The following is an 18,268-nucleotide window of genomic DNA, read 5'->3' as shown; positions in this document are numbered from 1 at the left end:
TACCACCCCCTAGGGTTTTCCACCTGCCTAACCGCAGTTAGGACTTTCCTGAAAACCCCATTCATACATGTTAGATAACAAAACAGCTTAACTTTAAATCCCTTTGCCATTATCAAAACTTGGGTTTGATCGTCAGATGCTTCCTGCACCAACAGATATCCCGGCTGTGATATCAACCTCTCATTCCCACAAGGGTCAAACGCATATCATATCACTAATGTCCTTTTCAAGGCCCAAATTCTCCTGAATTGGACATAGTCAGGGTCGAAATCCTAACTACAAGCGCATATTATATCGCTAATATTTTTTTCAGGGCCCAAACTCTCCCGACTCAGATATAGTTAGTGTTGAGATCCCAACTGCGATATCAACTTCCCATTCGGACAAGATGTAAGGGTCGCTTTGTAGCTAGAGGGGGGGTTGAATAGCTCGTTGTGTTCATTGTCTTGATCCTTCGTGATGATGTGCAGCGGAAAAGAACTCGAAGCAAACATTCACAACACTAACAAGAGGATTTACTTGGTATCCACCTCATGAAGAAGTGACTAATCCAAGGATCTACACACGACGCACTCTCCACTAAGAAAAACACTTCTTCTCGGTAACTACCAGAGGTGGAGAAATCTCGTACAAACTCACACAAGCATACAACTCGAAACAAGAAGTAAATATAAGATAATACAAATGAAAAACCTTCTTGATTGAACCCTTGTCGCTTGTAAATGCCTCTGGACCCTTTGGAAAGTGCAACAACACTTCTCTTCCAAGCTCTTGGTCCGGCGATGAGTCGTAGTGAAGAATCGTGTAAGCGCTGCGGAGAAGAAAGCTTTCCACGACTTTATACTCGTCGCTTCTAGGGCTCCCAATCGATTGGCCTTTCTCCCAATCGATTGCCACGTAAGATCCCAGCGATCTCAGTCATCCAAAACCTGCATCTTGCTCAACGGTCGTTTCCAATCGATTGGAAAGCTTGAATCGATCGACTGATCGATTTAGTCTCCCTCGCGTCCATGCGCGAGAAACAACCCCCAATCAATCGCCTGATCGATTAGGGAGCATTCTGTACTCGTGATTTCACTTCCCAATCGATCAGTCGATCAATTGGGCCAGCCTTCTTCACAACACACCCTCAATCGATCGGCTGATCGATTGAACCACGGTTCAATCGATCGGTTGATCGATTGACCTCCTTTTGACTTGCTTAACTTAAGTCCAAGATTCCTAAACCTAACATCCGGTCAACCTTGACATGTTGGGACTACTCGTGCCTAGCATCCAATCAATCTTGATCTGCTGGGACTTCTTCACCAAGTGTCTGGTCAATCCTTTGACTCACTTTGACTTTTCTCCTAGTTCCAAGTGTCCGATCAATCTTGATCCACTTGGACTTACCGTCTCGTGCTGAGTGTCCGGTCCTCCATTACCCACCAGATGTCCAGTCACCCTTGACTCATCTGAATTTTCTTGTGCCAAGTATCCGGTCAATCCTTTGACCTACTTGGGCTTCCCAACACCAGGTGTCCGGTCAACCTTGACCCACCTGAATTTCCACGTGCCTGGCTTCACTCACCATGTCTTTCCATCTGCCTAACTTCATTCACTAAGACTTTTCATCTGCCTGACTTCACTCACCAAGATTTTTCATCTTCCTGGCTCACTCACCAGGGCTTTCACCTACCTTCACTCACTAGAATTTTCACACTGCCCGACTTCATTCACCTAGACTTTCACTTGCCTAGTTTCACTCACTAGGTCTTTCACCTGGCTTCACTCACCAGGATTTTCCTACTGCCTAGTTTTACTCAATAGGTCTTTCACCTGACTTCACTCACCATGATTTCCAACTGTCTAACCTCCAGTTAGTACTTTCCCAGTCAAGTATCCGGTCAACCCTTTGACCTACTTGACTCTTCTTCACATCAAATTGGTCAAACCTTGACCAGAGGGGAATTTCTCCAACAATCTCCCTATCGGACGATTGCTCCTGCAATCTCCATATATTGTCAAATATCAAAACCTAAACATCAAGACTCAAGTTTGAGCCAACTCAAGCTCAGTCAACTTGGTCAACCTTGACCTAGGGAAATTGCACCAATAATCTCCCTTTTTTTATATTTGACAATACCTTTAAGTTAGGTTAATCCCATAGTCTCAACTTTTTCTTCATGTCAATGCATGAATAAAGGTTTCCTTTATTCTCTCCCTTTCTAAGAGAGCATTTTCCCCCAAACTTCCCTAGAGGGGCAATGAAGGCCTAACTTAAACCCTACATTCTCCCCCTATTGGCATACATCAAAAACTCTCCCCCTGAAGAGTTACTCAACATTGTGCACAACCTCACATATTGTTCACAACACTACAATGAAGGTCTCATACCCTTCACTGTATCCAATGCTCACCCTTGAGCATTAAGCCACGTCACATTGCTCATCCACGAGCATTCATCATTCCAACAATGAAGGTATCATATCTTTCATTGTAGCCAATGCTCACCCTTGAGCATTTATAACTTAACAACGAAGATATCCACTCTCTATTATTTTTCAATGCTCAACCTTGAGCATTTACTCTAAAGAAGGTTAACCGCCTTCCAAGGCGTTTGAAAAATAATTTTCATACCCTTAAAGAGTAACTCCCCCTAAAGGCATGCTCCAAATTTCTGACATTGTACCAACAATGACTCGGAATTCCTAAACCTTTAGGAGAGCCAAAACCTAGAAGTTTTGAGGTTTAAGTATCAATATTTGAATGCAAACCTCAACCTAACTTCAATCTAGTGGTCCTTAACTATTTCTCCTTGTTTTCATCATGAAAACTACCCTTAAATATATATAAATATATTCCAAGGGGTTAAGGAGTGGTTAATGAGGCTAAAAATAGCTTAAAGTGTCGAAATCAGACTTTTCAGCCAAAATCAGTCATCTCAATCGATTGGGTTGGGACTCAATCGATTGGCACCATTTCAATAGATCCACTGATCAATTCCGTGAGCTTCTGTTCGCGGAGAAAATGCTTGAATGAATCCACTGATCGATCCAGTCAGAAATGAATTGATCGACTAATCGATTCAATGAGCTTCTGCTCACGGGAAACTAATCTCAATGGATCGACTGATCGATTGAGCTTGCCTAATCGATCGACTGATCGATTGAGTTTCTGAATTTCTGAAATCTAATTTCAGCTGAAATTCAAAAATGTCCTAAAAATTTTTCAAAATTCTAAAAATCATGAAAATTCTTGTAGACATTATTTAGGACATATATTATCAAGGAAAAATAGTTTTCTAAGAAAATACACCTTATTTTCAATTATTGACACAAAATTAGAAACTTGTAAAAACTTTAATGTTTCTTCCAAGTTTATGTCTAACTTTTCAATAATGATTACTATCAAAAGATAACCTTCACCAAGATTTTCCTAAGTATATTTAAAATGTTTTTCAAAACCAATTTACAACCATGTTCTTTGGGCTCAATGCACATGACTTGTACATTAGCTTTTCCAATGATTGGAGTACACATAACTATGTGTTTTGATGAAATCAAAATTCAAATAGATGTACTAAATCAACATCTTGAGTCTTGTTCATCATTCTAGCATCTCACTTGTATTTAATGTGCACTAAAACACACACAAGTCACCTTATAATCTTTGTGAGATGTAGATTTTGATTTTGCCCTAAACTAGGGATCATGCATATCTATCTAAGAATTATAGAAATTATGAACATCCATCTAGGATGTCACTTGTTAGTAAATGTCATTGTCTTTAATTATAAGAAAATTGAAATAATGCATGATGAGTTATGACATACATCAAAAAGAAATAATTTTTAAAATAAAATATACTAATGTTACATGATGTATGTATGACATGACATGATATTTTTATTTATTTTTCATAATAAACATGAACGCAGCATATGATGTCATGACATATGATGGACAAACAATCATGAAAATTAGTTTAAATAAAATATACCTAGACAATCTATCTAAGCATCCTTAATCCTTGCTAAATTAAAATCTAATCCTAAATTGCCTATATTTTCTCAAGAAAATGTCAAAACTTAACTTGGCATTTCTTTTGTCTTTATCTATTTGTGTCAATTATAATTAAGTCAAATTCCTTAAATTTTGACACATTTTACTCTTCTAAAGAGTAATCGATTTATCCTTTTCATTTTCAAAGGTTAACAAAATCTTGAAAATATCTCCAAGTGTCAACTTTATCAAGGTTGGGTTAACCACCCTTCCCATTTGTAGTTGACACTTTCTAAACCCATCTAAGGTGTAAAGAATATGCTCATCGAAACTCAAAACCTATTTGTGCTCCTTGGATGCTCTAGGTACTCACTAGGGATATCTTCCCTAGATACCTTCCTAATGACCTTTCTAGGCTTCTTAGAAGTCTTGGTCATTTTCTTTAGATCAACTCTAGGGATATCTTCACTTGTGACATTCTTGGTGACTTTCTTAGACTTCTTAGAAGTCTTAGTCACATTGGTTTTGACAAAAATACTTCTAAGGATAACTTCCCTTGTATCTTTGACTTGACCCCTAGACGTAGGGTTGGTTCCATAACTATACACTACAACAAAAACGTTAAAAGACAACACCCCAAAGACAACGGTTTTAAGAGAAACCGTTGCGAATTTGATCAAAGACAACAGTTTTTGACAAAACCGTTGTCTTTGAACTCCCATTAAATATAAAAGATAATGGTTTTGTGAAAACTGTTGTTATTGAGTGATTTTTTTTTAAAACAACAACACTTTTAACAACGGTTTTCTAAACCGTTGTCTTTAAGCGCGTTTTTAGGGGCTACGACAACAGTTTTGATAAAACCGTTGTATTTGATTTTGGTCTTTTCCCCCCTCGTGCACAGTTTTACTTTCCCTCTCTCCGAATATCTTTTCGACGCTGTGTTTTCTCCTTCACATTCCCGAACCCTAGCCATTTTTCCTTTTCCTCTCCATCGAGCCAGCAAGAAAAGGGTTGTTCTGCACTCTCTCACTTGCGGCTCTTTTTAAAGCACACCTCCGCAGCAAGAGGATTTGGCCGGGAACTTTTGGCAGCATTGTAAGTGAAAGACTTTTTTTTCCCCTGAGATCTGAAAAGTTGATCTTCTCAGATCTCATTCATGAACACTTGTTCCAGTGATCATCATCCTTTCTCTGACAATTGCTATGCCTGCTTATGTTTACCTTTCTATGTTGTTTGTTTTCTCTAATAATCCTTCTTGATCAGTGAAAACTGGCCCTAGCATTACCGATGCAGCCATGGGGAGGATTGCTCAGACAACTAAAGTCATAAGTGAAGGAGGCTATGAAAAGGTATTTCATCAGACTTTTGAGATACTTCCAGGAGAGAAACTCAAGAAGTCATATGCATGCTATTTATCGACATCATCTGGCCCCGTAATGGGGGTTTTGTACCTCTCTACTGCTAACCTTGCATTCTGCAGTGATAATCCTCTTTCTTACAAAGTTGGAGATCAGACTCAATGGTCATATTACAAGGTACTTCACAACTCACTCTTCTATTTTTCACTGGTCATATCCTGCAGTGATAATTCTTTTACATGTTCTGCACTAATATTCGTTAAAAATTTCCCTTGTTAACTTTGAAATTACAATCATCTTGAGGAATTAAGCACCACATTAGTCCATTTATGCTCGTTTGTGGTTTTGTTTCTTGTGACCTAGTTCTTCGTGTTACGTGCCTTCCTTTGAAGATTAGCTGTCATTCTGTAGGTATTTGAGAAATAACTTGCTTTTAGGTGGAATTCCAATGGAAATAGGGATGCTGAAGAACCTTACTTTGTTAGATTTGAGTGTAAATAGACTCATTGGTCCTACCTCCTATGCTTGGAGAGTTAACTGCCGTCACAAAATTGTACGAAGTAATCACTGCTTGGATTTTGAACGCTAGTGAATTTGGTGGCTAATTTGCGTTAATTGGCTTCCCTTTTTCATCTCTTTTTAGAGATCTTCATTCCAATGGTTTGACTGGTAAGATACCTCCAGAACTTGGTAAGTTGAAGAATCTTGTAGAGTTACGATTAGACAGGAACAGGCTTGAGGGACAAATTCCAGGAGTTACCATGTCAAATTTCTCAGCAACTTTACATACCATGTAAGTTATATTTGTATTATTTTTTATTTATTTTCTTCAAATGCTATGGCTACTAAACTTCTGTTTCCTAGTTAAGATATTATTAAAACTTCTCCACGTCATCGACAATGTCTTTTTCCAAGGAAAATATTCTTATACATCATTTCTCACTTCATGGACATATACAACTACCCCACCTAGTAGGACAAGTTTGGTTGTTATTGTTATTTGTATGGACATATGCAACTCGAGAATAAACAATGAAAAATGACCTTATGTTTGTTTTTTAACTTAGTCGATCCAATCAATATGAACATTTCTCTTGGTAATTGTTGAAATTTTTTTACAATTAATTTTCAGTTGTCATTGGATTTTGACTGCCATCGACCCTTATGTGGAGATGGTTTATTTGTTCGATTCACTTAACAATCATAATCGTTATGAGGACTAGAAATATGTAGTGGATATGAGTACATATTTTTTTAATTAAGCATGTAATTTATTACTCATATGTCAACTCTTGTTGTACGAAGAAGTTTGAAATTGTTCAATTCGAACAAGGAAAGGAAAGGGAAAACGAAGCCTATGTGTGAAGTTGTAAAGGTTTGTATATTATATACACACACATATGTTTACTTGTGATTAATTAAAAAATATTTAAATGTGTATTATTCATTGACAATTTTTTGTTAACATAGGGTCCTTGACAACCTCATGCGAAACAATGTGGATTTTATGTGATGAAATTTATAAGAGAAATTATTGAAGAAAATGCTACCCGTGCGAAAGATTCAATTATCTCAATGGAAATATTTGGCATATTCTCAATTTTCTTAAATAATTTCTTTTATTTGATTTTGCTTCTTCATTATTGATTTTTTTACTAATATAATCGGGGTTTCTTAGCAGTTCATGAAAATAATTTACTCTAACAAAGAAATTGACGAAGTGCGCTCCGAATGGGCAAATCATTCAGGATTTTCTAATATTAGTCCGAGAGTACTAGTCAGGAGCATAAAGCCAATACAAAAGGATGAGGACGTTTGCATCACTTATATCGACTTGCTGGAACCTAAGGTATTAAGTGCTGGTACTTGTTGGCTAGAAACGATAGAAGGTTCTAACTTGACTGTACTTAAGTTTCCATGTTTGATTTTACTTTTTGGGTACCATAGTAACTTTCTACACCCTTTCAAATTTTAGTTCATTGTAGAATACAGCTAGATACAAGTGATCTGATTCAGCTTTCCTCCAATGTCCTTTGCACGATTGGAGAGATGATACTTTGCATAGACAATTCTGACTATTAAAGTTTTTCTGAAAAAAGATTGAAAAGAGAGTTCAAAAATCGAGAATCGACTCAAAATTCCACTTAGGATTGTTGGTTTTCTCATTCACACTGCTTGTTGTCTTATTTCAGTCATCGGTGATGTTAGAGGGCAGGGGTTGATGTTGGGAGTAGAACTTGTGACCGATAGAAAGGAGAAGATGCCTACCAAGGCAGAGACAGTAGTCTTGTTTGAAAAACTCAAGGGTATGTTTCGCCACTTTTTCTTAACAAACTTCTTGTTACTATGTCAAACTTGCTTGTAAACAGATCTAGGAGTTCTGCTCGGGAAAGGAGGCCTTCAGGGTAATGTTTTTGGTATAAAGCCACCGATGTGCTTCACCAAAGAAGATGCAGTTATTCTTCGAGACTACGGAATATAAAAGGAGAATTGTTTAAGATGCAGGTGTTTTTGATGCAAGAATGAACTTTGTTAGGTTGTGGATTGCCTTGCTAATGTCTACTTATGATTAATCAGTAAAACTCTGATATGTCCATTCTTATTGATGTATAAAGGAGCATAAGATTGTTTAATTCAACCAAGGAAAACAAAGGGAAAAAACAAGTTACATGGGAAATAATAAAGGTATGCATGTCTACTTATGATTAAATTATAAACAATTAAACATGTATATTAGACATTTACAATTTGTTTTTAACATGATATTAGACATTTACATATCATCTTTTGATTGTTTTTTACCAATCTAATCTATGTCTTTGTTCACAGTTCATCAAAACGCAGTACTCTAGAAAAGAAATTGATGAAGTGCGTTCCGAGAGGGCATAATGCATACAAGACTATATTTATGACTAGGTATGTAAAGTTATATAATGACTAATACACATTTTAGTATTTATGACTAGGTATGTAAAGTTATAATGCTTACAAGGCAAACTCATTCTCATTTCAGTATTTCTTCTCTCTCTCTCTTTATATAGTTCTTCTTTTCAAACCGAAAAAAAATCACAATGTTTTTAGAGTCCATGAAATCCCAAACAATCTTCAAATCACAATATAAATCACAGTTTTTTCAATTTATGTCAAGCTTCTGTTCTCTGAATAGTGTGTCTAAGCTTAGCTTGATCCAACCCGAACTATTTGATTCTCCTTATTGGTGTTCATTGTTAATATTATCAAAGATATAGATTTGCATCGAGTTTGATGGAGGAATAAGATCCATTCTGTCTGGAATTAACATGATGATGAGATCTAACTCAAGATATGCCACTTATTGCATTGGTGAAGCTATGTACCATTACTAATCTTCAAATCTGATTTCATCTCTTCTCTTCTCCAACTTCAGATATAGTCAAGTTGATTTCTTAAGGAAGAAATTCTACTTGTATAATTGCACCCTCATTTCAAGTCTTGTCTCAGTGAAGAGTTTCAGTAAAGAGTTTCAGTTTAGGTGGTAGTGATTATCAGTTTAGAAAATTATATTCTGGATTGCATAAAGTGATTAACAGTTTAAATGGTTTAATGGATTAGTTTGTTCTGGCTTTTTTTATAGAAATAATGTTGAAACTAGTTTCGTATACTACTTTGAGATTTTTTGTGGTTTTTATGCAAACTGTACATCCTCAAGCTTTGAGATCTTACTAGAGTGTTGCTGTTGTAATGTTGAGACATAAGGTACATGACTTCGATATTCTATGATTTCATCTTTCTGTTGCTGCTGTTAGCTATTCTAGCTGCTTTCACATAATACATGGTTCAAGATATAATGTCAAGTTTATATAATATTCATCAACTTTTTTCATGCTCACTTGCTTGACTACTCATGAAAATGTGAAGCGGCAACGTTTCTCGTACTTATTTGACCATTCTTTTGCTTCAACATTTCAGAAGGTCCAGATTTATGTACTTCACAATTTGGTTTCCACTGTGCAAAAGATGCAAAACTGCAAGAAGTTTATAATTGTTTATACCTGTTGATAAGTTTTCTACTTTTGGGGTTTGTTTGTTTCAATTATCACTTTAGTTTGTAGTGGTTTATTAGATTATCCATTTTAATTATCAGTTAACGTTTGCAATGATTATCAGTTTATACATGCATGTTTCTACTCTTTTTCTATGACTTTAACTATATTTTATTTTCATAACAGGGAGAAATTGCTGGGTTTGCAAGCTGGGTATGAAGAAAAAGAACCAGTACGTGAAGATTGTTGCACATCCGATCCTGACTTGATTTATTCAGAAAAAGGACAATTTAATTTACATGGTTGTGGTCTTATAAACTTAATTTTGTGGTTTCATCTTTTGTGGTTGTCATGATTGGATACTACTTGTGGTCATGTTTGGATAGCTTGTAGTAATTGTATAGAATTGTTTATAAACTTAAGTGAATGTACACATGTACCGGTTTTTGGTTGAGACAAGATGTATATATAAATTAAAGACAACTGATCGAATGTATATATGTTGAAAACTATTTTTGTGAATGTATAAATGTTGTACCAGTTTGTGTGCAATAGCCATGGTTTTAACCGTTGTGAAAAGTACATATATATAGACATGCAACTGAATGTACAAAGACAACGATTTTTTAACTGTTGTGAAAAGTATTCTAAGACAATGGTTTTAAACTAAATTTTGAAGAAAGACAACAATGTATATGTTGTTAAAAGTATATTTGCGATCAAATTTTTGCAAAACTGGCAATTACAACGATTATATACTGTTGCAGAACTGTTATCTTTGGTATTAAAAGATAACACTTTAAATCCGTTGCATGACTGTTGTCTAATGTGGTCAAAGACAATGGCTTTAAACCGTTGTCTTTTACCGCACATTTAACAACAGTGTCAGTTACAACGAGTTTGAAGGGCCTATGACAACGGTTTTTAACCGTTGTCTTTTAATGTTTTTGTTGTAGTGATATGGAACCCTATGATAAGAAGAAACATCCTTCTTGGCTATGGGTTTGTATCCCAAACCTCTATGACCATTGAATGGTTCTTGTCTAACTCTCCCGAGGTTATGCTCATTTTGGCCCTTAATAATATTTTTCATATTCTTTAAGGTCTTTTCTAATTTATCAAGCCTTGGTCTCAAGGCTTGGTTTTCTAACCTTAAATCCTTAGATTTTGATTTGTCTTGATTTCTATGAGCATTTCTATTTTTAGGCCTATAACTAAAATCCTTAGAGTTATTGCCTAATTTGTCTACCTTCCTAGCCTTAGGTGTGGAAGTCTTAGCATGATAGGTCATATGATTTTCCTTAATTTTATCATGCTCCCTATTTTCATGATAAATAGCATTAAAATGATATAAATTATTTCTAGCATGCTTTTTATCATGGGTCAAAGGAATAGGTTCAATGAATGATAGCTTGAATTTTACCTTGGAAGCTCCTCATTGACTTGTGCTTCCTCATTTGACTTTGGTCGACTTCTTCCCTTTAGGACATTGACTCCTATAATGTCTTCTTTGATTGCAAGAGAAGCACACAATGTACTTCTTGCCCTTGCATTCCACGGGACCGACTCTCTTGGACTTCTCCTTGACCTTGAGTGCCACTTGACCCTTCTTATTGGCCAATTTGGGGTACTTACTCTTATAGTACCCATGTTCCTTACGCTCAAAGCAAATGATATTATTTTTATTATTAACAATTGAAATTGTTATACCTTTACTTGTAGGGGTAGCACATGATCCTCCATTTGATTTTTCTTGACTTGTGGAGGTGGCACCATCTTCTTTTTCTTCATTTGACCCAGAGGTGGAAGCCTCTTCTTGCTCAGGTGTCAATGATCTACACTCCCCCTTAATCCTAGAGGTGGAGGCTTCATCATCATCATCCTCATGTACATGAAACAAGGAGTATGTTCCCTCATTGCCTTTTTCTTTTCACTTTGTGGAGGATGAAGCTTCTTGTTCTTCTTCTTAGATGTTGAGCATCTCTCAACTTCGGAGTCCTCTTCCTCTTGATCTTGATCCAATGAGTCGCACTCGTTGGATTTTTCTTGGTTTAGTACAGTGGAGGGGATCTCATGGAGTTTAGCCAATTTACTTCATAGCTCCTTGACATCTTCAAATTCTCCCACTTGCATCAAAATGTCGCTAGGCAATAAATTAACCAATAGCTTGGTCATTTTATCATTGGTCTCACATATTTGAATTTGCTCTTGGCTCCACTTGCTCTTCTTGAGAATTTTGCCTTTGCTATTTGTTAGAGCTTGGAAACCTTCCATTAGAGAAAACCATTGCTCTATGTCCATTATAAGAAAATTTTCGATCCTTGATTTTCTAAGAATCGAAGCTCATTGATGTGAATGGCGGAGTCACCCTTGTGTCAAAACTGAGTCCATCTCAAAATTTCATCTTGAAGTTGAGCCTTTTGAAGTCTTTGACTTTGATGAACGTGCTTCAACTTCTTCTCCCTCTAGCTTGTTTCCCTTTTCGGTAATGATTTCGGTGAAGAGCGACCTTACTTTAATACCACTTGTTAGAGTCGATTTGTAGCTAGAGGGGGTGAATAGCTCATTGCGTTCATTGTCTTGATGCTTCGTGATGATGTGCAGCGGAAAAGAACTCGAAGCAAATACTCACAACGCTAACAAGAGGATTTACTTGGTATCCACCTCATGAAGAAGTGACTAATCCAAGGATCCACACACGACGCACTCTCCACTAAGAAAAACACTTCTTCTCGGTAACTACCAGAGGTGGAGAAATCTCGTACAAACTCACACAAGCATACAACTCGAAACAAGAAGTAAATATAAGATAATACAAATGAAAAACCTTCTTGATTGAACCCTTGTCGCTTGTAAATGCCTCTGGACCCTTTGGAAAGTGCAACAACACTTCTCTTCCAAGCTCTTAGTCCGGCGATGAGTCGTAGTGAAGAATCGTGTAAGTGCTCAAGAGAAGAAAGCTTTCCATGGCTTCTAGGGCTCCCAATCGATTAGGCTTGCTCTCAATCGATTGCCACGTAAGATCCCAGCGATCTCAGCCGTCCAAAATCTGTATCCTGCGCAATGGTCGTTTCCCAATCGATTGACCAATCGATTGGGGAGGCTTGAATTGATCTGCTGATCGATTCAGCCTCCCTCGCGTGCACGCGCAAGAAACAACCCCCAATCGATCGCCTGATCATTGGCGTTGCCCAATCGATCGGTCGATCGATTGGGCCAACCTTCTTTGCAGCACACCCTCAATCGATCGGCTGATCGATTGACCTCCCTTTGACTTGCTTAACTCAAGTCTAAGGTTCTCAAACCCAACATTTGGTCAACCTTGACTTGTTGGGACTACTCATGCCTAGCATCCGATCAATCTTGATCTGCTGGGACTTCTTCACCAAGTGTCCGGTCAATCCTTTGATCCACTTGGACTTTTCTCCTAGTGCCAAGTGTCCGGTCAGCCTTGACCCACTTGGACTTACCGTCTCGTGCCGAGTGTCCGATCCTCCATGACCCACTTAGACTTTCACCAGATGTCCGGTCACCCTTGACCCATCTGGATTTCCTTGTGCCAAGTATCCGATCAATCCTTTGACATACTTGGGCTTCCCAACACCAGGTGTCCAGTCAACCTTGACTCACCTGGATTTCCACATACCTGGTTTTACTCACCAAGTCTTTCCATCTGCCTAATTTCACTCACTTGGATTTTTCATCTGCCTGACTTCACTCACCAAGACTTTTCATCTGCCTGGCTTCACTCACCAAGGCTTTCATCTACCTTCATTCACTAGAATTTTCACACTGCCCGACTTCACTCACCTAGACTTTCACTTGCCTAGCTTCACTCACTAGGTCTTTCACCTGGCTTCACTCACCAGGAGTTTCCTACTGCCTAGCTTCAGCCACTAGGTCTTTCACCTGACTTTACTCACCAGGATTTTCCTACTGCCTATCTTTACTCACTAGGTCTTTCACCTGACTTCGCTCATCAGGATTTCCAACTGCCTAACCTCCAATTAGAACTTTCCTAGTCAAGTATCCGGTCAACCCTTTGACCTACTTGACTTTTCTTCGCATAAAATTGGTCAAACCTTGACCAGAGGGGAATTGCTCCAACAATCTCCCTAATCAAACGATTGCTCTTACAATCTCCATATATTGTAAAACATCGAAACTCAAACATCAAGACTCAAGCTTGAGCCAACTCAAGCTTAGTCAACTTAGTCAACCTTGACCCAAGGATATTGCACCAACACAAGGGTCAAGTGCATATCATATCCCCTATGCCCTTTTCAGGATCCAATCTCCTCCAACTCAGATATAATCGGGGTCGAGATCTCGGTTGCGATATCAATCTCCCCTTCACACAAGGGTTAAGAACATATCGTATTGCTCATATTCTTCTTAGGGCCCAAACTCCCCCAACTCAGACATAGTCAAGGTTGTTGGATCATTATGGACCAGATAGAGGGGGTGAGTAGCTTGCAAGTTAGAAATTCAAAATCTCTTACTTTCGTAGTTAGCGGGGAACACACAGTTAATTAAAATAAAAAAATAAACATAAAGAAGTAATAGACACAGCGAATTTACTTGATTTACAATCGGGAATATTACTAATTCAAGGTAGTGGAATCTCAACTAGAAGATCTTCTTTATGAATGCAGAGTAACCTCTTACAGACGTTGAAAACACAAAAAGAAATTAAACCGAAGATTATAGAAGTTAATATGAGTGTGTTGTTTTGAACTTCGAGTACCAGGGCTCTATTTATAGTATACTGGTCGAATCTAGCCGTTTGGTGACACGACACTTCCTGGGTGCTTGGACCCGATCAGGGCACTTGGACTCGGTCGAGTCGATCCACTCTGCAATGACTTTTCTCCAACAATTTTGGAATTCCTGGGTCTAGGTGCCTAGAGTCTGCTGACGTGGACTCTGTGTTAATCCTCTTTGGCAACGACTGTTGTTGACATGGTCGAACTATCCAGGTGCCTAGACTCAGTCCAAGTGCCTGGATCCAATTCGGGCACCTGGAATGGTCAACTTCCAGGTTGATCATTCTTTGACCTCGGTTTGCTTGGATGATGTTCCGGGCGTCCAGAGTTAAGCTCACTTGAATCCAACTCCAGCCATCTCCTTGAGCAGACTTTCATCCAACTTCTCGTCCCTCGGATGCGCTGCTTGAATCTTTCTCATTCATCGATGTACTCTTTCGTAGCTCCTTGTCTCTCAGATGCACCGAGCCCGTCGACTCCCTTCTCGTACCATCCTTCTCACTCGCTATATCTTTCGCTTGACTTATTGTGTTCTTAAGTTTCTACATACTTAGACACAAAGTATTAAATGCGTAGAGCCTAACTTAACTGGGTTGATCAAATCAAAACTAACCTAGGGTACTTACAATCTCTTTCTTTTTGATGTGCATCAACCCAAGTTAAGATTAACAAATAAAAAAATGATAGTTAAATTGCAAAAATTATAACATTAAATTTTATAATAAAGTACATATTTGTAAAAAATAAAGTTGCAAACTCTCCCTTAACTCTTCTAATTTTCTTCCCTTTGATCACATTAAAAAATAACATGAGGAAAAATATAAAAAAACTAGAAAAATATTTTAAAAAATTTCTAGGGGTGGTAAACAGATTATTCAAGAATATATTTTTTACCAAAATTATTTTTAAAGAAAAATAATTTTTAACAATTAAACTTCAGTTTTGCTAAAATAATTTAAAAATTATTTTTAATTTTGAAAAAATCTTGTAAATTGTTTTCAATATTATACAGAAACATTCGAATCAGAATAAAAATTTTAAATGAAAATATTTTTTTCTTTATTATCAAAATAAATATTTTGAGAAAAAATTATATATTTTTAAAATTCAATGGTTAAAAATATATTTTGACATTGAAAAATCTTGCTAATTTTTTTGAGTGTATAAAATAAAATTTCTATCCACAAAAAAAATAAGCTCTTCAAAAATAAATCTTCAAGAATTTTTAATTTTAAAACTTGATTTTTGTTAATAAATTCATAAAAAAATATAAAGGTCAAAATTTTTTAAAACTTTTTCTGTTAGCAGATGATATTTTTGTCTATCATAGAAAAATTAAAACCTAACTAAATTCGAATGGAAAGTATATGAAGCAATTAATTTAGCCAAAAAAGGGGGAAAATCAACTATAATAAATTTAAGTATGCATATAAAATTAATTTAATGGATTAAGGGTTTTAAAATAAATTGTTGCCTACTTGATTAATTAAATATTTTTTAGAAATATAATTTCTAAGCACTTTTACAATTTGACCCATATGATTCTTTAAATATAAATTAAGCCCTTTATCATTTTTAAAATTTGAACTATAAAAAAAAGTTTGAATTTGCGCATATAGAATTCTTTTTGATCATTTCTACTTGATCTTTTAATTTTGCATTTATAACTTTAAGTTTATCAAACTCTACTTGTAGACATGCATATTTCTTCTTTTCATTTATATATTTAGTCTTATTTTTACAAAGACTTCTAGATAACATTTTAATTGCATCATAAAGTTGATCGAAAGGTAAATTAAAGTCATATCTCACTTATCATGTTGAATTCGTAGTTCAACGCTTCCCCTTCATTGTTGCTTTCAATGTTCATTTCGGATGAGCTTCTATTATCTTCTTCTTGGTGACTAGCCATTAGTGCTAGTCTGACGTATTGCTCCATCTCGGATTCAAATGACAACGATTCATCCCACATCGCCTTTAGGTTCTTGTGCTTCGACCGTCTTGGTCCTTTATCTTTATCGTTTCCTTTGCTTTTCAATCTTGGACGGTTGTCCTTAATATGTCTTTCTTCTTGATAGTTGTAGCATCGAACCTTTCTCATTCCCTAGAGAATCTTGTTGGCATGTTTCTTATCAAAGTTGTTAAATTTAAAAACTTTAAAAATTTTCTTACCGTATACACTTCTTTATTTTCGTCAAGCGATAATTTTATATCTGGCTCAATCTTCTTTACTTTTAGGGTGATGTTGTCGTTTGATTTTTCTATGTCTTTAAGACTTGCATATCGAGACTCATGAAGTTCGAAAGACGAAAATAAATTTTCTAATATACTTATCTCAAGGTCCTTAGAGATATAGTAGGAGTCTACTATAGATGTCTATATCAATGTTCTTAGAAATGCATTTAAGGCATACCTCAATGAATCATGATTCTTTACCGTTTCTCTGAGGTTCATGAGTCTGATGATCAACTCCTTAATCCTTGTGTGTAGATGAGCTACTGTTTCTTCCTTTTCCATTCAGAGGTTGCTAAGTTGGATCCGGAGCAAGTCGAGTCTTGCAAGTTTAGCCTCTGAGGTTCCTTAGTGTAGTTCCAGCAACTTCTCCGAAAGCTCTTTAGCGGAGTCATAGGTGTTGATCCGGTTGGCTTCTTAGAGTGGAGGTATATTGAGCAGATGAAACTCTTCTTTGTTGTTGGCTACGAAGTCATTATGCTCCTTTTTAGTCCAGAGATGCTCTTATTTTTCTTCTCTGCGTTGATCCTTAGGTACTTTAAAACCATATTTTATTGTTATTAAAATGTCAAAATTGATTTTAAAGTATACATCCATTTTGCACTTCCAAAGTACGAACTCCCCCTAGAACATTGGCGAGTGAATGCTCGATCCGATCATCGTCTTCTTGCTTTAGCTGGCGGTTAGTCCTTCTAGAACGGTCTGGCTCTGATACCATTTGTTGGATCATTATGGACCGGCTAAAGGGGGGTTGAATAACTTGCAAATTAGAAATTCAAAATATCTTGCTTTCATACTTAGTAAGGAACACACAGTTAATTAAAATAAAAACAAATAAACATAAAGAAGTAAGAGGCACGATGAATTTGCTTGTTTGCAACCAAGAAGGTTGTTAATCCAAGACAGTGAAAGCTCAACTAAAAAATCTCCTTCGTAAAAGTGGAGTAGTCTCTTATAGATATTGAAAGCACAAAAAGAAATTAAATATATTGAAGATTACAAAAGTTAATATGAGTGTGTTGTTTTGAACTTCGAGCACCATGACTCGATTTATTGTAACGACCCGACCCTCTTGGCCCATTTGACGGCCCATTTGGCGACCTCTCATGTCGTCGACCGTCGGCCCTTATGTCGTCAGCCCATTTGTCCGAGTTGGTATGTGGTGGGTGTTGCCACGATGAGATCGCAGGGTCGATCCTCGGGGCAGCTGGGGAATAAATCCTCTATCCCCGTATTACACCCTGTCCAAGAAAAAATTTATATAAATAAATCGTAACTAACGATTGAATCATATATACCTAAATGACAATTTAGTGGTATCAGAGCTTAAGTTCTACGATCGTTGTTTTCGTATTTTGGATATTTGAGATAACCTGATACATATTGATATGGTATCAGAGCGCCAAAGTTTGGCGATACTTGTTTGGTTTCCGTGTGTTGGATTTTTGAGTTTTATCTGATACCAATTTATTGGTATCAGAGCAGGGTGTGATACCTGCTTTTAGTGTTCTGGATAGATTGTGCTAGCCCAAGTTTGCGAGTCAAACTGGGTAGTTATTTTTGGTTGCACGGATTTTCCATTACGTATATGTTTTTGACTTTCGTTTCGGATTATATGGATTTCCGGTGATTTTTTTTTTCGTACAGAATTTCGAGGAAATATGGGGACTGGATAGTGACGGAACATCTCCAGACGACAAATAGGTAAAAAGTTAAGTTTGTAATTTTTGATACTTGTAGTAACTTAACAGGTATGAAGTGATATACACATTATGTGATTCTAGATCCATGTTTAGATTGATGGAAAATTTAAAGGGACTAGTTCGTAATCATTTGGAAAGATTATGTAGCTATATAATTGGAGAATTCTGTCCTTTTATTACATGATAAATGCACATAGGTAG

Source organism: Zingiber officinale, chromosome 10B, assembly GCF_018446385.1.
Source record: "Zingiber officinale cultivar Zhangliang chromosome 10B, Zo_v1.1, whole genome shotgun sequence".
Lineage (NCBI taxonomy): Eukaryota > Viridiplantae > Streptophyta > Magnoliopsida > Zingiberales > Zingiberaceae > Zingiber > Zingiber officinale.
Note: the sequence above shows the minus strand (reverse complement) of the source record.